We start from the raw sequence: 26,666 nt of genomic DNA, 5'->3' as shown, positions 1-26,666 counted from the left end.
CAATGTAATAAATAAATTTAATTAAATAATCACGGTTTAAATAAATATGTATTTCACTGAGGCTGACCATTTGTTAAGTAAAATATTTCCTCTATTTTACTTTTCACATTCATATATAGAAGAAAGAACTTGAATGCAGCTTTGTCCTCCTTGCTGCACATCGTTAATTGTCTTCAACACGCCTTCTCCAGTCGTCATCTTCAGTAAGTAAAACAAAGTTCATGATCTTCAACCGTAACTTACCATGATCACCTTGCTACCCTAGTATTGTTTCCCTGGATGGTGCAGAACTACAGCTTGTCAGTTCCTATAAGTATTTGGGTATCTACCACTACAGGTCATCCTTTACTCATTCTGCCAAGCAAACCTTGGTCTAAATGACAATCCTTCCCATTTTATATTATGGCGACATCATTTATTGAACTGCTTCCAAAAAACTTCTTCAAAAACTTGATGTCTTTTATCACTCAGCAATCCATTTTGTCACTGGTGCCCCATTCACTACTCATCATTGTGGTCTGTACTCACTCGTTAACAGGCCACCACTCCATTCCGCAGGATGTTACACTGGTTTCAGTTTGTATACAAATCAATCATCGGTAAAACCCCCTCATGTCTTCTCTCGTTACTCATCACTTCCAACAACCAGCACAAATTATGTTCCAGTAACTTCATCTCTATGGTCATTCCTAAAGCTTGCACCTTCTTTGGCTGCTCCTAATTCCAGTTTGCTGCTCCCAACGACTGGAATGAGCTGTAAAAACCACTGAAGCTCACTACCTACATTCCTTTATCTACCTTCAACAATTCATTGCAATCAATAGTTTCTGATCAATGTTCCTGCTTCTGAGTGCTTTGTCTGTTTTGATTGCTTGTACATATTATATAAGTAACATCCTCAGATATCTCTTGTTTAGGATTGACAGGCTCACCACTCTGTTACTCAGATGCTACTTTATTAGAACCGCTCCGGGGACCACATTTACTGTAACACACACTTGTCCGTCCGTTATATTCATCCTACTTAAACAACTCCTTTTATTCGTACATCTGCTCCTGTTACAATATATGAGAACAGTCCTTTGTCTTTCTGTCCAACCGTTTAATCTTATATTGATCTTGTTTGTTTTTGTCTTACCTGTGTTTCTTTGGTGTAAGGCTACGTGTCTTTTGCTGCTGCCTCTTGGCCAGGTCATTGTTGTAATGAATGAATGAATGAATGAATGAATGAATAAATAAATAAATAAATAAATAAATGAATAAATAAATAAATAAATAAATAAATAAATAAATAAATAAATAAATAAATAAATAAATAAATAAAACAAACTAACAAACAAATAAATAAACAAAAGGAGTAGGTTGAAGCAAAAAAGCTTGCACTGCCCTATATTCATCATATTTAATGTTATGAGTTGATCTTTTACAGATTCTTATTTCGGATGTCCTAAAACAATAAAACATGAAAATCAATAACTGATATAACTGTGAAATGTAGTCTTTTTTTTATGTTTGCGTTTCTCACATTTGAGGTAAATATGTAAAATTCATACTGTTTATTAGTGAAAAATAATGAAGGAACAATCTTAGGTGTGTTCTTGCTGTGTCGTATCTCTAATTCCATGCTGTAGTTCTTTTTTTAAACACAGAACAGTTTTGTTACCTGTTTTCCCGCTACGTTTCGTTTGCGGCTGCAAACTTCCTCAGGCTGACGCTGATGGTGGCGTCACTTCCTTCTCCGTTTATCCGCGGGCAGCAGAGGACGTTGTCGCCCTCTGCTGCCCGCTCTCCCCTCTCCAACGATGCAGTCCCATGTGCGGTCCAAGCAATAAAACGTACATAGGAGAAACCGGACGCCAACTCAACACACGAACAATAGAACATAGAAAGGAGTGCGACAAAGAGGCAAGTCGAAAACACACAAGAGCAGCAAAAGAAGAAGCAGAAAGCACAATTAAGAAGTCAGCCATAACAGATCACTGCATAAGAGAAAACCATATAATGGAGTGGGACAACACAAGGATCATAAACACCGAACGACAGAAATACAAAAGATGGATAAAAGAAGCAATCGAGATAAGGAGATGTGGATGTGGGACCATGAACAGGGACGATGGAGTTTACACGTTGGATCGCACATGGGACTGCATCGTCGGAGAGGGAAGAGTGGGCAGCAGAGGGCGACAACGTCCTCTGCTGCCCGCGGATAAACGGAGAAGGAAGTAACGCCACCATCAGCGTCAGCCTGAGGAAGTTTGCAGCCGCAAACGAAACGTAGCGGGAACACAGGTAACAAAACTGTTCTGTGATTTAAAAAAAGAACAACAGCATGGATGAAGGAACAATGTTCAACTGCCAAGTAAAAGACCAATTTGTTATGCCACCCCAAAATGTTCACTGGTTCCATCCGGCCCCCCCAGGAAATATTTCTGGGGCTGCCTCTGCACTCATGAGCCACAAAAAATCCCTACACTTAGATGGTCATCACTTTTTGACCTACTCACCGATCATTTCCGGACACCGTCGGCTAAGCGTATCGCCAATCAGATGAGCGAGACGTGGCAAACTCTATCCTCATGTCTGTTTCTGTTTCTCTCACCCTTCTCTCCCAAAGTTTTCCTCTTTCTGGCTGGGCGGCCGCAGGTTTCCAAACAAACTAGCCGAAACATGTTGTCTGTGAGTCCGTCTCTCCAGCCCTCCTGCTGGGCAACAAAGCTGCCATCCACAATGTAAGCAGGTGGCGCTGGCATCCCAGGGAGAATGGGCAGAGCGCGTGGGCGTCACACAGGCGACGCCAATCCAAAATTCCCAGCTGACCTCCAAAAACCCAGGCTACGGCTGTGCTCGCCAATCGTTAGGAGACGGTTTGGTTCTCAGTGTGTTTCCACCGATTCCCTCATTATTGTGCTCTTGCTCTACTTTCTTTAATTCAAATTTTATGATAAAAAGAATAATTTGTTATCCTTTACCTTGAGGTTTTCCCTTTACCTGTGCATGCCTGCCTTTATCTGTTTGTACTGTGAGGGTGCCGTTTCGCCGAGTGGGACCAGCAGCAGCAGGCCCCAGGCCAGCCGCCTTCGGTTGGACGTTAATGAACGGAACAGGAGTGGGCACATCTGATGAGGCTGGCCATGCTGTCATTTCATTTTCATCTGTTGTGTGTGTGTGTGTGTGTGTGTATGACAACAGGTGCAGGCCAGATCTCTATGCACTGACAAAATGCACACTCTGCTGTGCCAACACAGGTGATTTCCACCCAAGTCACAAAAACACACAGATCCTTGCTCTAATACTGTTTTTCTACAGCAAAACACACAAACGCCTTAAAGACCTTACAAAATGACTTGGATCACCTTTAGAGTTGAAACTTCTTCTCTTCTGCTGTTCCCAGCATTGATAAATTCCACTTTTTGTGCCTTGGAGCTGATAGACGTAACCTGCACACACCCAGTGGAAGGCCTGACTGACAACATCCTGTTTCTCTTTGGATGTCAGCAGGCCTGAAGCAACACTCTACCTGTCTGGGGCTCCCTCAGCCAGCTGGAAATTCAAACAAAAGACACAAACTCTGCTAATTCTTTCTTTCTATATGCCACAGGCAGGCAGCATCCAAAGCCGCCCTGAAACAACAGAAGCGAGCATCACAGCGCTCCCAAATGTCACGTTGTTGTGTGTTGTACATGGACAGAAGTTAACGAGATGGGGAGACAGGATTGTGATTCTCCGCGGAGGGAGACAATTTTTTGCTCACGTCCAAAAATAACAAAGAACAAAAGGCGGATAAATGAGTGAGTTTTTGAGCACAAGCTAGTGGGCTTTGGCAGCGCCGGCCAGGCGGGAGGGGAGGGAGAGCCAGTCAGAGCTAGCTAGCGGCCCGTCCACACATCTGTCCACGCAGCACGGGGTAGGTTCCAACGACACCCACAGAAACAGGCTTAACCTTCTCTTCCCCCCACCACCTGTTCATTACTATGGGCCCCCCCACCGAGCTACCGCCACTCGCTGCTCTTCTCTCACTCGCTCTCTCGTTCCTGTTCTTTTTCTGTCTGCCGCTACTTATCCCGCTATCTCTTTGTTATCCTCTCATTGTTTTCTACACATTTTCTCAGTTTTCTGTCATTTGTTGTTTAATTACCAATTATTTATTTAATCATAAGTACATTTCCCCCCGCTAACCCTCTCCTACCATCAGTGCTTTAGCACAAATATGTTTATTTCTAATAAATGTGTAATAAAAAGCTTCAACAGGAAATGATCCTCATACAGGTTGTGTGAAGGAGAACTAAAAGTCTGGTTCATGCAGAAAAAAAGAGACTTCTGATGAATTGTCTGTGAAAGTGCATCAGTCTACCCACACCTCCACCCCCCCGATGGCTCTTGTGTGCTTTCAGACTCATTTTTCTCCACATTGTTGGTAATTTGAGCATTCTCGCCCATGGCATCATTCATAGTTGGCCCATTTAAATCCCCTTTGAAATTCTATTTGGAGAAAGGAAATGACAAGATTTAGCTTATTGAGGTGTGCCAGAGCGTCATGAAAAATCCAACATGGGAATAGGAGGGATTGTAAAAACCCTCATGATTGTTCTGCTTCGCTACTGTATGGGGAAACAAAGCCCTGCGCAATCTCCGTACTTGTTAAAGCCCTGATTCGATTGTTTTAATCATTTATTTATTTAACCTGAAAGGAGAAATAACCTCTCAGAGCTGCACGATAGCTCTAAATCTGAAGGTGTGATATTAATAAAAATCTAAATCAATAAAAAGAAGAATTTTGGTTGTTTCGATGTAAAACAGTTTCAGTTATAACAAAAATCACAGCGAGAGCATTTTGGCACACATCTATGCCACGATTGTACGTACTGTGGTGCACATTTCAATTCAGCCAATTATTATTTGTATTTGAAAGTGAAATAGCGTTCTGAGCTGTGCAGTCGCTTTTTGGGCCATTTCTATGAGAACTTTAGAAATAATAATCAGAATTTAATAATCAACATCTTGTAAAAAGTTGCTGTTTTTGCCTACAATAATTTTTGATCCAAAGCTTCTATTTTCTCTACACCCCGAGTTTTAAAGTCCTCCGGACATCTTGTTGACTTGCGTTCTGCTCTCTTGAATTCTGAACATCCTCAGCTATTCCTTTTTGGTTCTTTAATTGCTTTTGCACACTGGTCCTGATGATGATAAGGAGGACTCGGTGACAACATCTCAATTTCCTTCCCCAACTGAACGCTCCCAGTTTCAATTATCGTCTCGCGCTCTGCTCACCGCCCTCACTCTCTCTTTCCTCCAAATAAAATTCATTTTCCTTTAAGCCTGCTGGTTTCAGTATCTGATGGCGTCTCACTCAGTTATCCATGCATGGTATTATCAGGAAGACGGGGCCCTTACTGCTCACTGAAAGGGAAAGGCTGCAGGCCCCTTATTACATACCAAATATCAAGCAGCATATTCAAATCCAAAGGAGCAGTCTGGGAGGGAAATATGCTCCAATCGTTTCAGTCTGATAGAAGTTTTGCACTGTTCTGTAAACAGGTTGTTGATAGAGGAAGGGAGTAAAACTGCAATAAATGTTAGAAAATGTGAGTTATTTATATGAGAAACACCAGAAAAAGTTACAGATGACATTCTCACCACACTTTTTAGGCGTTTAGATCACATTATTCATAAGGATTGCAGCATTTTTAAGGATTTTATGTTTATAGTGGTTCAAATATTAAAAAAAGATCAAGGGGGCATCAATGGAACAATTAAACAGAGTGGTTTCATGTTTTACTGCCTTCCAAAGGCTCAAAGCAATGTTCGTTTAGTGCTCTAATTTTCTAATTTCATGGAAAAATATCTCAGAGAGAGAGAGAGAGAGAGAGAGAGAGAGAGAGAGAGAGAGAGAGAGAGAGAGAGAGAGAGAGAGAGAGAGAGAGAGAGAGAGAGAGAGAGAGAGAGAGAGAGAGAGAGAGAGAGAGAGAGAGAGAGAGAGAGAGAGAGAGAGAGAGAGAGAGAGAGAGAGAGAGAGAGAGAGAGAGAGAGAGAGAGAGAGAGAGAGAGAGAGAGAGAGAGAGAGAGAGAGAGAGAGAGAGAGAGAGAGAGAGAGAGAGAGAGAGGAGGGGGGGAAGAGAGAGGGGAAGAGAGAGGTAACAATTAACATCAATAAACATAAGCTGGTGTTTGGGCAGCGTTTTATTGCACGAGGTTCCCACAGTTCGGTGTGGGCAAAGGTCTGTCGCAAAACCATAAAACCAGCAAATCTTCCATCGAAGCAAAGACACGAGCTAAAATGGGGCAGTCATCGAAGCAAAAGAAGTTTTGAATTCAACTCACAGCAGAGAAATAAAGTAAAATACGTGTTTTTATTACAAACAGTTTCACTTTTTATTCCACAGAGGATTGGAACCCCTCTGCTTCCTAAATGGAGTTTTATGCTTAGAAATTCTACTTTTAATGATGCATAATTACTATTTATTCCACAATGACATTAAGGGGGGGGGGGGGGGGGTTCAGAAAATGAAGCTTAATAACTTTAATATGTTAAGCTGCAATTAAAGTGAAACACTACTTTATATTCTAGCATTAAAATAAAAATCACAAGGAGAAGTCATGTCGGCCTTTTGGAAAAACAAATGGATGTTCTTGTTTTGCTCCTTGTTTTTTATTCTAATAATTTAAAAAGATGTAAGTTTTGTTACAAAGTCTAAATATTAAAAATGTTTATTATTGTGATTACATGCATCTGTACTCTCCAAGAGCCGGATCAGCCATATACCGGACCGGTTTGCCAAATATTGTCGGTTTCATAACATATAACCATAAAACTCAGGTCTAAAATACATGGGGGTGGGTCTAAGGGTGTTTCTCAATGTCAAGGAACCTTGCCTTGATGTCTTGGCCCTGCCCCGGTTGCCTAGGAGATACATCATCAAGAGTCGCCAAGACGTGTTCCAATCGGTTCCTATGTTCATATTCAACCGAGGCATGTGTTCTCCGTTTGTTAGCCATTTAGCTAGCTGAGCGAGGATACATGGGAGGTGTCTTGTAGTCTAGCCTTGGTCAAAAATTACCCACAATACACTGATGTATTTTCAAAAAGACGGCGGATCAGAAGCCGGCAGCTACTTTGGGGACAATTTTCAAGTTTAAAAGTTTTTTTGGATCCAAAGAAGTTATCTATTGTTGGTTAGTTGCTTAGTAGTTGCAGCTTCGGTGGCTAGCAGGTAGTAACTCTTATATTTTTACAATTTAAAAAGTAAAAGGCTCGTTATATTTATATTGTAACTAATACAAATAAAATATAACGTTATCTCCCGTGTCACGTGACGTCACGTGACTGCCGTGAAAGCTGTGGTCACGTGATGCAAGTCTGTTCCAGTTAACCGTTGTCTTTGACCAAGGAAGGACAGTGTCCTTGTGAGCAAGGCACCTGGCCTCGCAAGACATCGCCTTGCAAGGCAAGGCGCCTTGAGATTGAGAAACACCCTAAGTCTCTAGGCGACGCCACATTAGATGCCTTCTAGGAGAGCTTGTGAGGCAAAAGGCTTTTACTGATTTGTAACCAACAGTTACAAAACTTTCGCCATTCATAAACGTTGTTTTACCTCCTCACTTGCTGCCAGCGATGAAAGGGAGTCTGATGTGTTTGTCATTTTGCTGGAGGTTGTGCTCTCAGGGATTTTTGACCCTAAAGGCCATCCGTTGGTAAAGTCTTATTCGAACACAAAAACATTGCTTGCTTGCATTGATTTAGATCTATACTCTCCCTTATCGCCTGGGAAAATACACACCGTCACTCATGGAATTAAAAAAGGGAACTAAAACACGATCATCTGAATAAAAAAAAATTGTCATTGGCTGTTTTTCATTTTTTCTTGTACAAGTTTTGAAACATTTTCTGTCTGATATTTATTTTTTCTTTCATGTTATTCCGTTTCTGTTTAATTTGTGGGGTGAGTCACTCCTCTGTTCTCCAAGTACAATCCCAATAGATCAAAGGGACTCTGCAACCAGACTCAGAACTCACAGGAGAGGCTGGTCAATAAAAGCATTATCATAAATGGTGGGAATTCAGATTTTATTTGGTCCTGATAACAGCTCAGAGGTGTGGAGGTATGCATGCTGTAAAATTTACCCTCAAACCCTTTCATGTGTGGACTTTGGGCCCCCATCAGCATGTTTGCTCGCTCTGTTGTTCAACACTTATCACTGCATGTGATAAGCCGGCAGCGCTCAATACTCAACACACAATACTTGAAAAGCACTTTTTTTTCCAGCTTTCTGTTTCAAACTGAAAGCTATGTTCAGGGCTAGTGAGTTGAAAAACAGACCGAAATGGCTTGAAAGGAAGATCAATGTTCCAGTGTTTGAGTTGTAATGACATTACTCTATTTTTAAAGCCGTGTGCATCTTTGAGATTTGAAGAAAAAAACTGTTAAAAATCATCAAGAAGGAGCTGTCTCTCTGTAAAAGTTGGAACTATTTAGACATTTTTTGCAGCTTTTTCATGTTGCAAAAAATACATTAGCAAAGCAAACAGTTTTTTTTTTATCAAGCAGCAAAACAAAAATATTAGACAGGAGGGTGGTTGTGGACATTTTCATATTGAAATAATTTACTTTTAGAAATTAGCAAATAAATTGTGTTTGTCTTCTTTAGTTAGTCTGGTGACTTTGTCCCTTTTCTGATTTATTATCATTTATTTTAAATGTTACCAACAACAAAGCTTGTCTGATGTCAAACCTACACGGTTAAGGTGAGTCAGGATTTGGATTGTAAATGAACATTTGAGCCAGGATTTCACTGGGGTGTGACTTCAGTCACAAACTAAAACTATTATCAACGATGGAGTTTGAAAAACATCTCTAAACATCTATGAGGGTTTTTGATTTTCTTAGTTTAGCCACACATTCTTCCTTTGTTCCTGGAATGTTGATCGAGTTTGAAAAAATGTGCAGAACAGTTTATTTTGTAGTCAAAATAGTCAAAATGTTTCTCGTTAGTTTCTTTTAGTCAAACAGCACGAGCAATGTGACACAAATCAATGACCAAACTGACAAACCACTCAAGATTTGTGGTTTGCACAACTTTTGCAGGGATTTTCTATAAAAGTTGCAATTTATTTCCAGTGTTTATATCTGGAAAAATCAGCATAAACACCAACATGATGTAAACCTTCATTCATTTTTCTGTGTCTAACTGGTCGCCAGTCATTACAGTCCAGTGAGATAAGAGCTTTACCATAATTCTTTGTTAGACAAAAAGTTCCACCTTTGGACCTAAAACAACGAACCTGTTGCTAAAGTACACTGTAAAAGAGGAAGCGTTGAATCTACTTAAAGCTGCAATGACAAATTTGGAAAACAAATGATCTTAAAACATTTTTTTCATGCCTCGTAACATTCTAACATAATGTAGCTACTTTAGGTATATTGTAGATAAAAAATTAAGTGGTTTTCGTGCTTTTATCAAAAACCAATGCCAATAATCCTTTTGGGTCTAAAGCAAGCACTGGACCATCCGGTTGTCGGCTTCGCCAAACTGCTGCACTTCCAAGAGTCCTCTATTCAATACACACTTGTGTATTTAGCTACAGAACACCACTGGTGTGAGATGCTCAATAATATCAGAGATGGAGAAAAAGCCAGCTGGTACCACTTCTACTTAAGGACAAACTACCAGAGCCCAAAACAGAAGAACACCATTTGAAGTCACGGACAACTAAAGATGATGTAGAAAATGGGGACTGGTGTTTAGCGCTCTCTCGTTTCCTCCGGCATTTCAGATTTCTGGTTCCAGCAGAGTCTTCCAAAACCCAGCTTGCTCTGTAGATTTGCTATAAAAGCTCTAACCAAGTTATGTTAACTGGTTCCCTATGCTGAAATGTGAAGACTCATTGTTGTAGACTGTTATGTCTAAAGTAAATGTGTATAACTCTTTACATTCAAGCAACTACGTTTGGTGGAACCATTTGACATAGCTTGTAAATTCAACACTTTGTGTTTTAAAGTGTGGAAGTCAGTATTTCTGAGCTTTCTCTGGTTTTGAGGTCTGAATCGTGTCATTTTTGGGGCAAAACGGGGCGACTGGTACAGGAGTTAAGTGCTCACCCCATAATTGGAAGGTTGCAGGTTTGAGCCCTGCTCAGTCTGTTGCTGTCTTTGTGTTCTTGGGCAAGATGCTTAACCCACCTTGTCTGCTGGTGGTGTTCAGAGAGACCAGTGGCGGCTGTGGCAACAATGTAGCTCATCACCATCAGGGTGTGAATGACTGATTGTGTTGTAAAGCCCTTTGGGGGGTTCCAGGACTCTAGGAGGCGCTTTATCAAATACAGGCTATTTTATAAGATAATGAAGGACTACCATTTGTATCAAACCAGGATCATTCAGTTTCAACCGGTGGTTCCCGACCTTATTTCTTCAGGAACTTCCTTGCCAAGGACAGGCAGCAGAAAGACATTAATAATGGTATAAAAGTCAGACTTCCTGGACAAAATCCTAGTCACGACGCGAGTGATTTTCATGAATAAAAAAAGATTCAACACCTAAATGCCGACAAAGCAGCAGTCTCTTAGGTCTGCCAGTCTTGCTCTACTTTATTTTGGAGCTAATTTAATTTCCATCATACACACTCTCACTCTGACACTATTACTCCACACAGCTAAACACAAGCATTCATAAATTAGTGGCATCATTGTGTTTTAATTATGCATGTGGCTTATTAGGCTCCTCACCCATTCACCTGAGCCTTCCTGTCTGCGCAACCCTCCTCTGTTGCTCGCCGCGCTCATTCGGGACCTTTAAACTTCCACCTGCACATTACAGTCTTGATAAAGCTGTTATCAGCCTGCGAAGGGGATGGCAAGCAGGTGAGAGTGAAACAAGTGGGAGAAGGATTTCAAAACAGGCGACTGAGGCTTCTGATATGTCAGCAACAGAAATTAGCTAACCACACTTCCAACTGTGACCCGGGCATGGAGAGAACAAACGCTGCAGACACTTCTCCTTCCGCTCGAGCCTCCTTCTCTGCATCTGCAAGCCGCAGAGACGAGGCAAGGCTGAGCGAGAGGGAAGAGCGCGTCAGCCGGTGGATTTTTACAGCTTTCCAAAATCATTATTGGCAATTAGCGTTCGTCAGGGAAGACAGCAGCTGCTTGTAATTACAGGTAGCCCCTCATTACTTCTCAGCGTAGAGAAGAGGAGGGAAGGGAAGGAGGGAGAGGGAGGGAAAACGTTTTCTAGAGCCAGTGTTTATATTTATTTATATATTTCTTTACCCGCTGATGTTAAGCGACATAATGTACACCAGTTGCTTGGGGCCTTCTGCAGGTGCATCTTATAAAGATAAGGAGGGACTTCTCTCATTATAAACAGTCGACACTGTCATCCAAATATTGAGTTACTGCAGCAGTGCTGTGTGTGGATGAATGGATGGGATAGAGGAGAGACTTGTGCTGAGTTGCATGTTTGTTTTTGCAGAAACGGTGGTCTCTCATGTGCTGTGAGATCTCCGGCTCAAACCAGAGGTTGAGATGACCTGTTGCCATGCTCCCAAATCCAGCTCCGCATGGCACGACGGAGCACTTCACTGGTACTGGGTGCTGCAGCTACATGAGTTATTTCACTAATGTTCAAAGGGTGGTTTGAATAAGGGCATATTAACCTCAGGCTTTGCCTGAAAACACTGACTCATGTTGGAGTGGTTGCTACCTGATAGGCCATAAAACTCCCAGGAAAACAGATTTAAGAGGAGTCACTCATGATAAAAGAACTATTTCTGACTTAATTAAAGGAGACATATTATGGCTTCCCCCCCCAACTTTATAAAGGTTCAATGGTTGATACAAAACGTGTTCATGAAGTTCTTTGCATTAAATCTCTCTCACATAAAGTGATCTAAGCAGTTTTACTCTTGACAGTTTCAGTACCTTCCAGAATGAGTCCTTTCATGGCTCTGTCACTATAATGCCCGGACCACAATGTGTGTTTTTCAGCTGCCCTGGACAAATTTCTTGTTGTGAACAGAATCATGACAAAAACGGTGAACATGAGGTGATTTGTGAGTCTGTGGCTATCCAGTGTGACTGGCTCTATGACAGCTTGTCTAGCTCTGATGACTAAAGTCAAAGTCCCACAGTCTGCATACACCTCTCGAAAATCTGTGACTCCCATCTGATATCGACCAATGAAAATATACCCAGTCATTGACGCAAACAACTAGTGACGGTAGTACAGTTCAAGAGTAGAATTAGCAACATTAGCAGCAGTGGAAGCTACACGCAGCCACTGGACCGCTACACAATTTTTTTAGATTTTGGTTTGGATTAAAAAAAAAGCGTGAATGCTAACACTTTTTTCTATTTTCAGTATTATTGTTTTGTTTAGCTGTCTGATATTAGTGACGTAAGCTTGTCAGGGGGTGCTTCCAGAAGCAGCAACTACTCTTTTGCAGATAAGGAGTGGTGCTATTCACATTTCCCCATTTGTGACATCACAAATCGGGACTTTTCAAAACGGCTTATAAATCTTAAAACCAAACAATGACAAGATGGACTTTTTTCATGTTTGGAGTGCTTGCATAGCAATAGAGACCCACATGGCCACACAAAAAGATATTTTGATGAAAAAGGGAACTTTTGCATAATACCAAGTCCCTTTTACCACACTAAAGTTTTAACTAGATATTTAAGTAAGATATTAAAATCAACATTTTTAATTTACGCTATTTCATGTGATAAAAGTGCTTTAATTAGCCCTATTATAAAAGCAAACTCATTTTATTGTATTTTGGAGATATTTTGTCATTCAATTAAGGACACTGTTCTCATTCCATAAAGGAACACCTGAGCTTTCCACACAACACACACTGAGATGTCATAAAGATGAACATACACCAGCATATATGATAATAAGTACCTGAAATGTTGTCATCTAGAGTTAAGTTTTCATACCTTTCCTTCTATTGTTCATACTTTGGTACATTGTTGAGCTTATATTCTGAAAAGTCAGTCAAAACAAAGCTTGTATTTCTACACTATCCTGAACAATGCTTTGTTATTTTGTGCCAAATGGATACAGGCTGGATTTAACTTGATGTCATAACTGAAATAGCTCAACCTTTACTTGAGGAGGTTAGGAGCCTTCAGCAACTATAAAAGGAGATCTTTCAGCAGGCGATGAGGTAAACTCATATCTTCGGGAGAGAGCTAGACTCCTACGAGCGGTTAATTAAAACCACCTGAATGCTTTATGTTCTCTGGCGAATGCTGGACATGAAGCCCTCGTTCCTTACGATTACACCAATTAACCCCGGGCACAAAACAATGTTGGTGGGTTGTGTGCAGCCACAGTATGGACCGCTGCTTCTGCTGAACCTTTAGCTCAGACAGAGCCGGGTTAGGATCCTTGCCTTCGAGGAGCAGTTTTCAACAAGGGGGTCATGCCTCCTACACAGAAAGCCTCTAAAACAAACAGAGGGCTCACTAATCTGATGTTAGCCTCTTAGCCTCAATAAGGTTGTTTCTCAGAATAAACACCTGGGCTCGTTTCTCCTCTCGTAACTCCTCTGCCTCCAATTTTTAATGTTATTATGCAGAAAAATCAATGAAATTATGGTAACACTTTACAAAAAGGGTTCCTTTATTAACATTACTTAGTGCATTATGAAGCATTAATAAAAAAAGGGTTACTTTCTTATTGTTAGTGCATTAATAAGCATTAATAAACAAAAGTTCCTCTTCATTATTGTAACTTAGTGCATTATTACGCATTAATGAACAAAGGGAGTCTTTGTTGACGTTAGTGTATTATTAAGCATTAATAAACAAAGGGTGTCTTTATTGATGTTACTTAGTGCATTATTACGTATTAATAAACAAAGGGTATCTATTGACATTACTTAGTGCATTATTACGTATTAATAAACAAAGGGTCTCTTTAATGACATAACCTAGTGCATTAATAAGCGTTAATAAAGCATGGGTCCCCTTTATTATCCTTATCGGTAATATTAACTAGTGTCCTTGAGGTTAGGACAAAGGGTCAGAGGAGCGGTCTGCTTAGTAATGCATTACTTAATATGATTAAGCAGTTGTAAATACTTTTTAAATATAGTTTATTGATGCTTAATAATGCCCCAAGTAACATTAATAAAGGGACCTTTATTGTGAAGTGTTAGAAAAATCACTCAATCTTTAGTAGTATCTATCTTTTAACTCTCTTCTCATTGATCAGCCTTATAACCATATAATAACTCCATAAAACACATACTTTAGCTATTGGTTATTACTTCTTTCTAGACCTTGAGGACTTTTCCATCACTTTTCCTCACGGCAAGAGTGCTGCTATTTATTTTCTGCACACACGCAGGCTCCTGCTCCGTTACAGTAGAACAACCGGCATCCTGGCAGCCGAGTGGCTCACATTTGCAGGGCATCTCTGGTTTCCACTGTAGACCGTCCAACGCAAATACAAAGAACAACTGTCACATTCAAACTGGAGCTGAAATGACTGGCTGGGTTTCGATTCATCTTGTCTTTCCGGGTCCCTCCTTTTCATTTGCTGCCATGAAAAGTTGGAACTGTATGAGAACCCAGCGCTAGAGAGAGAAGATCAAGTGTGTAAGGATTTAACAGATGGAATTTGGACTAAATGAAGCACTAATGCATGGATGGTATAAATCTACTCTGCAAGTTGTAGGTTAGTCCAGGAAGTGGATGAGCTGCTTCTGTTCAAGGTGGAAGTTTGTTGTTCATTTAGTTTATGAGCTGCTGAATGTTCTTTTTCATCTTTTTAATGGAAAATGTGGGGAATTATTATCTGTATTTACATTTTTTTAAACAAACATTTGCAAGTTATTTACTACAGCACAGATTTGCAGACCACTTTTACAAATTTGTGTAATTACTCAGAAATAAGACTTCATATTCAGTCCAGAAGTAAGAAATCTTCCAAGGACTTTACTTGTCTCCGTTCTTTGCACCAATTTGCAGTGTTCTCCAGAATAGGCGGGAGTTTAAACACACCTCAGCTCATATGGTCCTGCTGGATGCTTCAGCAGCGGCTTTGAGAGATGTTGTCATTTTGGTCTACTGATGCTCTCAGTGCTGCAGTGCTGCATTTTAAACTGTTGAGTCAGATTTCATTTAGCAGCTCTTTCATCTGTTTTAACTCGGTCAGACAAGGCATTGCTCAATGTGTGTGTGTGTGTGTGCGTAATATGTGTGTGTGTATGTGTGTGTGTGTGTGTATTTGCAGATTTAGCAGTAAAGGCATGTGTAAATTTGCATGGGTTTGTGTCTCTTTTTGTTTTTGTTCATTCGCATCAGGCGTGTGTGTGTGTGTGTGTGTGTGTGTGTGTGTGTGTGTGTGTGTGTGTGTGTAACTTCTAACCGAGAGCTATTATGTGGAGACAGCAGGTATAATATTTGCAAACCTTTGCTGCTGTGCTGGATAAGTAATGGCCTCAAGATGTCACCTTTATCTGTAGCCACACTCCTGCAGCTGGGGCTGCGTAGTCTCAGCCTCGCCTTCCCTCTATGATACACAGGTATGGATATGTGTGTGTGTGTGTGTGTGTGTGTGTGTGTGTGTGTGTGTGTGTGTGTGCGTGTGCATCCCAGCACAAAAGTGGTTATGAGGAAGGCAGATAGAGCCTTGACTGACACATTCATTTCCTTAACGGCCGTGGATGCAGTGACAGCGCCACTGCCTTTTAAACAGCTTTAGCTATATATCCTCCTCCGACGTGGAAAAGTGTGAGAGCGCAGAGTGAGTAGCCACTGGGCGCATCCCATCATGCTCTGCAAATGGAGAAAGCAAGGTGCGGACAGATAGAGGGTGGAGGATGGAATTTAGACAGAGACAGAATGCAAACGTGAAGAGATGTGAGACTAAAGGGAGGAAGATGTGCGAGATGGATAGGGAGAGAAAATTAAAATGAGACAGAGGGGAAGCAGGGAGATAGGCGAAACAAAGGCAGAAGTGGATGGGGAGTGAGTGAGCTTCGTGGTCTCAGGCTCCATGGGAGGTTCAGCCCAATCATTTATAAAAGGTAAATGCTGTCAGGACGCAGGGCGTTTAAAGGCGCGGCACTGCAGGTGTGATTTATGCTCTCAGGACGGGGCTATAAATCACCCTGCCTTTGTTTCCACAGGCTGCTGCTGCAGCATCAAGACACAGTCATCCCTGCCTCCTCTATAGCAGGCACACACACACACACACACACACACACACACACACACACACACACACACACACACACACACACACACACACACACACACACACACACACACACACACACACACACACACACACACACACACACACACACATGGTCAGGGAAAGGAAAGGAGCTCCAGGATGTGAATGGATGGATGATGGAACGGGTGAAGAGAATGGGTTGGAGTCTATCAGTGTGGAGTTAAAGAAGGGTGGGTGTGCTCACATCCACAGTGGTACCGTCAGAGAAAAGCAGAAAAGGGGAAATAATGATCTGATGTGGTTAAAGCCAGTTTCTGGGCAGTATTGGTTGGCAACTATGTGGAGACTTTTGGAATTTGCTGAGCAACAAGTTCTATCAGTGATATTGTGCAAATTGTGTTGTGTGGTTCTAATTGTGTCACAATTTACCATAATTGTTATTTGAATTTGGTAGCTGACAGAATCCAAACTTTCTTCACTTTGCTTAAACGTCCTTATTCACAAATCTAAACTGACAAGGGTCCGAGACAGGTTCCAGATGCCCGCCTGTGGTTGACTTAATTCCTTTTAAAAGCTCCTCTCTTAATATGCGTCACATTTTCTTTCACGCATTAGAAAGCCAAGTGAGACGCCTGCATGAACTTCTAAACACTGCCATGCTTTATTATGTTGTAAGTGGAATATACCCCCCAAAAATAGGTACATCATGAAAAAATAATAAACGGTTTTAAAAATGTTTTTGTTAACACTTTATAATAAGTGCCCCTTTATTAATGTTACTTAGTGCATTATTAAGCATTGATAAACTATTAAATAAAGTATTAACACTTAGATAATATTAATGTTAATGATAAGCAATGCATTGCTAAGCAGACGGCCCTCCTAGCCCTTTGTCATAATCTTAGGGACACGTAATAGCTAACAATATCGGGAACGTTAATAAAGGCACCCATTGTTTATTAATGTTTAATAGTGCACTAAGTAATGTCAATAAGAGGATCTTTCTAGTAAAGTGTTTTCTTGTTTTTAATCATTCAAGTTGTACGAATATTCAAATCTAATTTCTAGCTTGTTGTTAGACTTTTTCCAGATTAAAAGATCGGCTCATTGAATATTTTTTTCATTCTTTTCAGCAGAACAGTTTCCTCTTAATCACGTTCCTGATCTATGACACAAACCAGAAGTACTATCAATGTTTTGCTGTATTCACAAGACTCAGGACATAGGCAGCATTGATGTATGAGTGTGTGGGAGGGAATGACACTTCAGAAAGGTCAGAAGTCCTGCTTGTGACAGTCGCATTGTCAGCATTCTCCAACTACAGCAGATAAAGCCCTTTGTTCTCCACAAAACACCCACCACTTTGGCTCGGGCTTCAAATGGGTTAAAGTTCTTCAAGCTCTGATCTGTGCCGAACGTCAGAGTTGGACAGCAAATACAGTCAGGATCTATGTGATTGTCCAAGATGTGGCAAACGGCAGCGTATCAGGAGCCATGTTGTGAATCACTGCACCATGAGTCCATGGATTCCTTCTTGCTTGGTTAATCTTTAACTATTCACGTGGCTTTAAATACTCGCTTTTTAGAAAACTTTCATTTTAAACTTGACAGCAGCTATGGTTATGGGACTTCTGCAAGTGTCTTCTGTAACAAAACACATTCAACAGTTTAAGAATGTCCAATAAAGTCCAGTTATTGTGCCAGTTTCTGACCCAACAATCTTATGGAAGTACCCAATTATCGTAATGGCTGTAAATATAGTTTGATCATATATTCTTGCCTTTTGTTGTGTGTCAAGAGTGCTCTCGTCTGCTCTGAACCACACTGAGACTGCTCTAATCATTAATCTGGGCTTTGAAATGCGGTGGATTTTCTTGGTATGACTATGAGGACAAACAAGCGTGTAGCCAATCAGAGAGTGAGGTGACAGAAGCACGCTGCTCCTCTGCCATGTTTGTTTACTCAAAAGTCACGTTTGATCTCGAGAGGTTTTGTGAGATTTCCCATCCGATCGGGGAATGGTTGTGTGTGAACTCCGTTATCAGATGCATAAGCGTTGCATAATGTTTGCGAAGTGTAGCATGCAGCTAACCAACAGTTGCTGCTATAGTCAATGGGTGTGTTCCCACTGGGCATGAATGTTGTTGTCATGTCGGCCCACTAAATTTGTGTATTTTTTACACGTTACACTTCCAGATTGCGTCAAGCTCAGCAGTTCAACAGCGTAAAAGGTCTGACAATTTTCCAGTTGCTTAACTACTAAGAAAAAATCTTAACTAATTCACCGCCAGCCATTTCCTGATCGCTAAAGGCCTTCGCTGCCAGCGTTTCTCACCATTTTTACTGTTTTTTAAGAGTCACAGAACGATGCGCGCTAGGATGATGTCGACGCCGAAACAACCAAAACAACCAAAACAAAGAGGAGACTCGCCTCTTATCCGCGTGTTTCGAGCGTTATCCATTCTTTCATAATCTGTTGTTGAATTGTGATTGGCAGACACTTTTCCGGTTCGCGCCTCACTTTTTTTTACAGCAGCGGCCCAAAGCGATCTCCTAACGCATGGATGTTCTGCTTCCTGATCATGTGACGTGTGACGTATGCGGATGAAGATCGGCTTCAGAGCTCAGATTTGAAAAACGCAAATGACGACTTGGCAGTGAACGGCTGGATCTAAAATGACGGCTTTAGTCATCAATGGCAGTGAATGAGTTAATACCTCTGTAGCCGAGTTACACAGAACCGAAAATAAACCACTGACATTTGTGGATACATGCTGCCATCTTTCTCCTTGCTTGTTATCATGTGAACAACTGAAATCACATGTGATCTTGCAGTTGTCGGGTGATTTCGTGACCTCATGGTAAGTTTTCGCTGCTGATTCGATTCTGAAATGCTGCCGGGGGAAGGGACATGGTGCTCAATCTGCAGGTAAAATGTGTCTACTAAGTTACGCACCTCTACTGCGTTGTGTGGAAAATATGGGTTATCTGCGATTTTTTATCTCCACATGTGGGGTCTCTCATGTCGTTTTTTCTAATCCTGCCTTGTAAACCAGGCCTTAGATGCACATGAAAAGGTCTATTCTCATTGATTCAGCTCCAACATGAAGCCACTGATGCTCTTCACTCAATACCAAATGAAATAGCATAAATAACCTTGGAGAAGACGGCCTTCTGGCTGCAAGGGGGTGGATAAAATGGAGCTGTAACACGCTGCAAACGCGTACAAGCTGACCTGAGCGGCCGCTGGCATTCTGATTTCCCACAGGAGCTCCTCTCTGGCCTGTGCCGGTGTTTTTAGGTTCCAGAGGGAGGCCATTAATGCTCAGCTGCCGACCTGATCCATATGTATGGCTGGCTGTTCGTTGTGTTCAGTTCTCGCCTCCCTGGTTGCTTACCTGATTGTCTGAAAGCCTGCTCCTGTTTAAACTGGAGAAGGAAATAGAAAGTCCCAGAATGAACACAACAGGATGGTTTTGTTTGCAGAGGGCGACACAATGGAGCTGTGGAGGGAAACAGAATGTTTTCTGTCTGTTTTTGGGATTAAAAACCTTTCATTGCTGATGTACCAGTTTACCGTACAGGACTGATCACAAACAGTAAACGAAGATTTCACGTTCAGACGTTCCTGTTTTCATGCTGCGTTTATCATTACTGAGGCTTCTGCACCCGCCTCTGCTGTGGAAATAAAATATCAATGCAGGTCAGACCACTTTCACCTGGAATATACATACTTATATATATATAATTTTATGAGTTCTAGTTCTTTTTTAGCATCAAGGGTTTGGAGGGACCCCCTTAACAAATAAATAAAATAAACTGCCCAACACTGCACGAGAATCACATAACCTGCGTTTGTATCTGTAGTGCTGTCTGATTAAAAAAGTGCCTGATTAATGTTCTCATTTAGTGGAAAAAAGTGATGTTTTTCATGCCCGCCTCCCACCTTTAGTTTCATAAATGTTGTTAAAATTCTTCTTTGTTGCCAATCTAGATGACTCCTTTTTATGATTCATAGGTTAAAAATATTTTTGAGTGATTACTTGACATCAAATGGAAATGCCTCTGCCCGGGCGTTTTTCTTCATTCCAACGTCTCGAGCAGCTTCAGCTTTAATATTAAAAATTAATGAAGTGGATGTGAACTAAGTCTGGATATTGTCACCTCTTTTAGAGACCATTTAGCGCTCAGTGTGAGTCCAAGTCATCCTTCCCATACATCCTGCCGTGGTGTCAGATAATCAGAGGTGGAAAGAGTACTAAAATTTCCTACTTAAGTACGAGTACCAATACTTTGATAATTTTTTACTCAATTACAAGTAAAAGTACTTGCCTAAATTTTTAGTCAAGTAAAAGTAAAAAGTATCATCAACAAAATGTACTCAAAGTAAAAGTTACTTAGTTACATTTTTTTCAGTGTAAGGATGGCTACATCTAAGTAGTGCTAAATCACAACGCCAGTTCACAATTCGCTCGTGTGCGCGCACACACACACACTCAAACACGCACAGCTTGAAGGAGGGATTTCTATCCAATCAGTGAGAACAGGACGTGCACATTGATTGGACGAGGTTTTTCTAGGATGGTAAGTTTCAATTGTGATAAAAATTCTTTATTTTGAGAAAAAATAATTTTTAAGATGCCATCAGTATGTGAGGTATCTCAATGTTTTCATGACAAAACTCTAACATGAGACTGTGCTCTAACCTGTCGCATAACATAACAAGCCTAATGCAGTAAAACTGCCCTACTTTATCTCTACATTACAGTTTCTTTATTCATGTCCATCCTAGAGCTCCTCTCTGACCTTCATGCTTATTTAGAGCAGCGGATTTTTAAAGTTAGAGTTCATCCTTGGTGGTGGGTTCACTCACTCATTTAACCCTTCACCACAGACATCAGTGTGTTCACTCCAATCCTCCTAAATAATCCTCCAATCATCCAACTGGAATCATTAAGGGTCCCGTAACGTCCATCCTGTCAGAACAGGCCTTGGGAGCCCAGGTGTTACTAGAACTAATGGTGTCTCCTCACCAGCGTGAGCCTCCAAACTGTGAAGGTTGGTCTCCAAACATGAACTTTAAATTCATGCATTTATCTCCTCTTGTAACACATTACCAGGTTTTAAAAGGCTTGTATCATGATAAGTTACACCTCCCAGACCAAAGATAAGATAAAACATTATTTTAGAAACTATTAAGACGTCATTATTTATGAAATACACGTTATTTTCCTGAGCCATTACTGCAGCCAAGATATAGGATGCATGGATTTGATGTCTCATGCAGTCCTATATGTGTAACACACACACACACACACACACACACACACACACACACACACACACACACACACACACACACACACACACACACACACACACACACACACACACACACACACACACACACACACACACACACACACACACACACTGCAGCATGTTAGAATCATTTAAATTACTAATTTAACTACATTGAACTGCTTTTGTAGTAATTGAATCTCTTATTCTGGAGAAAAATAAAGAAACAAGCTAAATCATCACATATCTGTGGCATCAAAAAGCAACTTCTGAGTTCAAACACAGGGATGGAGCACAATGTTTACACCTGAACAGTATCAGGATGTTTTAACTCACAGAGGCCTGCAGGTCTTCTGTTTTATGAGCAAAGCGCTGAGAATCCACTTGTTATGGGCGCTAAACGTTATTTTGCCGCTGCCGTGCAGAGCGGTAGAGAAACACAATGCTAACATGGCACCGAGTCCGGCTACCGAACCGAGCAGAATTCTGATGATGTCACACCAGTGCGCGAAGGTGCGGGATCCAACCCACAGGAGAGGAGGGAGAGAGGAGGTAAACAGCGAGTTGAGGAACTGAACTGATGCCTTTGAGCAAAAGTGTACCCCCCGGTTAGACACGGCGCTCATGCAGGTGTCTCTTTCCGTTCCGACGCTGCCACTTGTAATATTTTTAATTTATTAAGCCTATAATTTATTTTTACTCAGTAACGGATATGATTTAAAATGTAGCGAATTACAATTCTTTTAAAAAAACGTACTCAAGTAAAAGTACAGATTTTAAAAATGACTTAAAACGTATAAATATACAAAAAAGCTACTCAATTACAGTAACGTGAGTAAATGTAATTCGTTACTTTCCACCTCTGCAGATAATGAAGGAACAGACACCAGAAATCCTATTAAAACCCAGAAGAATGATTTACTCTGTGGGGAAGTTTAAAGTTTCACTGCAGCTTGACAGAAACACTTAGAACAAGAATTTAGGTTGTGGAAAAAATGTAGAAATTTTAAATATTAATGCAGCTTCTGTCCTAAATGAGGGCAGATGGGCGACTTCTTAATTTAACGGGTTTTCAATGTTAAGCATATATTTATTTTCATCTAAAGGTTATTTTGGATATTTATATGAATATATTTAAATTTCATTAATAAATAGAAAAAAGTGAAGAAATAAAACTTAGATGTAAATAAATAAATACAGTTCTTGTTTAGTCCAGTTTATTTTTGTGTTCATGTAAAAAGCTAAACTCCGTTAACAACCAGACATATTTAATGTTTTACAGTGCAGTTTGTTTATTTTACATTTTCTAATTATTCACTTTGATTGAACTGTTTCATATACAAGTTTCTCCACAATCAGTTTGAAAACAAGAGTCTTTATTATTAAAACTGGAAGACGCCCGATTAATCATTAATACAGTGAGATAAAACTTAAGAGGATCGTGCATTTGTAGCATTAGCAACACAGCTAAACAAACTGTTGGCCCGGGCCTGTATTTGACTCAAGCTCATCAAGCTCCAGGCCTTTATTGGAAGGAGGACCAGAATTAGAGGCAGGCCTCTATTTCTATTTGAGCAAAATGAACTAATGGTTCGCTGGAGTTTTTGACAAATAAAATTGCGCCCACATTTTCAAAGTTAAACACATTTCTTTTAACAACGGTAGTTTCTGCTTCAGCCCTCTCCCCCCTCCCCCTGCGCAGCGGCCGCAAACTCACTGATGCGCCTACAGCCTCTCGGAGTTCCTGCTGCTCTAAACATTAAAATAATTATTTCATTTTCTGTTCCTCACTTCTGATTACCTTCAATGGTGTCTGTTTGTTTGCAACCACCAGGTACAAAAACTAACTTGTTTTTATTTGGCTATTTTTCTGTCCTGCCTGTTTATTATCTTCCTGCATCTCCTCTCAATCCTAAAGAAAAACTGCTACCTGGGTTCATATATATTCACCTTATGAGTTACCTTTGAACTGCAGTTCTAAAAGATCTACCGACCGCAAAAACAGCGGAGTGCTCGCTGCTTGGCGGCCGCATCAGTGATCAGTGCGTCACCGGAGGACAAGGTGATGCGCCCCGCTCCACAGCAGCGAAAAGCATCAGGCACAAATAAAAGACAGGAAACATAAAAGGAAATGTGGCGACATGAACGATCGCGTGTTAAATTAGTTTTTGAGGTGGCGACACCTAATTTGATAATGTTGCTGTGGCCGTGCTCAGGACGCAGATGTCTGGAGCGCGTCAACGATCAGAGCTGTGCATGCACACGCTGGTTAAGGTTAGGATGGGGGTGAGGGGAAGGTTAAATTGCAAGAGGGAAAATGTCACAGTTTGGTTAAATGTCCGTTTTACGGTGGGTGTCAGTACCGACGCTCTGGCACAGCGCGTTGACCCCCCCCCCCCCGACGCGCAGGAGCTTGTCACCTGCTGACAGCAGGCTGCTGTCTCTTCCGAGGGCTGCATCTTGCTGGTCATTATCATGTGACAGTGACTAGTCGATGACAGGCATAAAAAGTCACTATAGTGAAGTCGACTAGTTCATACAACCCCTATTGCTCCCCGGAGTGTTCTGCAGCATAATCAGCATGTTCTCTTTGAACTTGATATCAAATTTTCGCCTCCCCTTCGTCTCCGCACCTGCCAAATCGCGGTCTGTCACTGGCAAATCAAAAGTGAGACGGATGACACAACCGCCCCCCCTGTGGTACAAGCTTTTTACCACATTCCACCCGGCCACAATAAAACACCGGCCATTATTCACCTCCGCCGACTCCGACAGCGGCCAAAATATGACACCCGGCCGTTAATTGAATACAGGCCAATATTAGAGGATTTACGGTAATTGACTGAAATAATGTTTCCAAATTTAATTCGGGGGATATAACCGATTGTGATTATTGGATGAATAAGAAATGTTTATAAAATAATTTGTTCATCATTTATCCTCCATCATCCTGCAGACTTCAGAGGTCTCTCTGTGTCAACACACCTGGTTTAATTGGTGGACTATTAACAGGCTTTTTCAGATCTTGGTGACATGCTAAATAGGTCAACCAACCCTTTAACCAGGTGTGTTAGAGCAGAGGACCAGAACTGGACACCACTAAGGGAGACCATGTGACCATGAACTTCTCCTGCTGCCTTCACCATTCTTCCCCGCCCTTCATACTCGCCTGGCAAGCCATCCCTAGGGAGCCTAAAGGTTGGTTTATGCTTGACGCGTCCGCAAGGTCCGCACGGCTCTGCGCGGAAAAGTTGCGTCATTTTGCGTCATTTTAACAACCACGCCCCTCCACCGCGTCTCCGCACGGCTCAGGATTTCCGCAACACGCACCTCGGAAAATTTCTAACCACGCGGACGGACGGACGCGGAAAAACATGGTGGACCGGCAAGAACTAGTATGGCAGAGGTTCGTAAATACAGACATTTGTATGATTCAGCTCTCAGAGATCACCGTGATCAACATGTTGTTAATAATTCTTGGAGAGAAATAGCTCGCACTGTCGGAAAAGACGAAGACGCTGTTAAAAATGCTGAAATGCCATGTTGTAAACAGTAATTTCTACTTCTACTATGGTGTAGTGTTGGATGCATGCTGTAGAGCTCCATGTTGCCCCGTTCAGTTTGGGAGAATATTGGCTCACCGCAGAGACGAGCCGCACAAACCATAAACGCTGCGAGTTGTGAAGCGCGTTCCATCCGCGAGCCGCATCACCGCGCGGAAAGTGAATGCGTCAAGCATAAACCAAGCTTTAGTCACTTCTGCACCATGGGTCCTTGGAAGAACGAAAAAATGAATGCAAGTCAACGGGGCTAAAAACGTTATTTTCTAATCTGCTTTGCCTTAAGCCGGGCGTACACTGTGCGACTTTTGCACTCGCAGCGTTCAGCTTCAGCTCAAACTGTACGACTTCCTCGCAGAGCAGATCTCACGAGTCGTGTGCTCACACTGTACGACCCAGTTCTCGCATGCGACCTGACTGCTCACACTGTACAGGTTGGTTTATGCTTGACGCGTCCGCGAGGTCCGCACGGCTCCGCGCGGAAAAGTTGCGTCATTTTGCGTCATTTTAACAACCACGCCCCTCCACCGCGTCTCCGCACGGCCCAAGATTTCCGCAACGCGCACCTCGGAAAATTTCTAACCACGCGGACGGTCGGACGTGGAAAAACATGGCGGACCGGCACGGCAGAGGTTCGTAAATACAGACATTTGCATGATTCAGCTCTCAGAGATCACCGTGATCAACATGTTGTTAATAATTCTTGGAGAGAAATAGCTCGCACTGTCGGAAAACACGAGAACGCTGTTAAAAATGCTGAAATGCCGTGTTGTAAACAGTAATTTCTACTTCTACTATGGTGTAGTGTTGGATGCATGCCGTGGAGCTCCATGCTGCCCCGTTCAGTTTGGGAGAATATTGGCTCACCGCAGAGACAAGCCGCACAAACCATAAACGCTGCGAGTTGTGAAGCGCGTTCCAGCCGCGAGCCGCATCACCGCGCGGAAAGTGAATGCGTCAAGCATAAACCAAGCTTACGTCTGGTAGCAACACATCGGCCCTAAAAATAGCAGTTTTTACTCAACACGTCAGACTTTTTTGTCTTGCCTGTTGTCCTTCGGGAGTGCTGCAGGAGGACACACGGGGATTTATGGGGGTTGGATGAGGAAAACGAAATAAAGAAAGTGAATCTGTGTTTTGTGATCAGTTTAATTTGACATGAACACGACAAACACGCTTTCTTGACAATCTTTGTGAGTAAAAAAAACATGTAGAAACAAAAACGAACAGCGTGTGTTATTAGGGAAATAGCGAGCGACCAGCCGGCGTTGATGCAGGATTGCGCGCGCATGCACCGTGAGCGGTTCTGATACTTTTTTGGATCGTAGCTGCTCGCAGCTGCTCGCAGCGCCGCTTCAACAGTGCGATACCCTCACGAGGGACGAGTGAAATATTAAACACACCAGAAGTCCCTGCGACCTCACGACTGCTGATCGGCGGCTGGTCACGTGGTGTTAATCGCCTCTCGTAACCCCCTGTACACTACACGACCGCTCGGCGCAAAACTCGCCCCGATGTCGTGGCTTCTCGCACGACTGGAAAATCGGCTCAAAAAAGTGAAAAAGTCGCACAGTGTACGCCCGGCTTTACGCCCTGGATCACTCATATGTTGTTCTGC

Source organism: Nothobranchius furzeri, chromosome 18, assembly GCF_043380555.1.
Source record: "Nothobranchius furzeri strain GRZ-AD chromosome 18, NfurGRZ-RIMD1, whole genome shotgun sequence".
Taxonomy (NCBI): domain Eukaryota; kingdom Metazoa; phylum Chordata; class Actinopteri; order Cyprinodontiformes; family Nothobranchiidae; genus Nothobranchius; species Nothobranchius furzeri.
Note: the sequence above shows the minus strand (reverse complement) of the source record.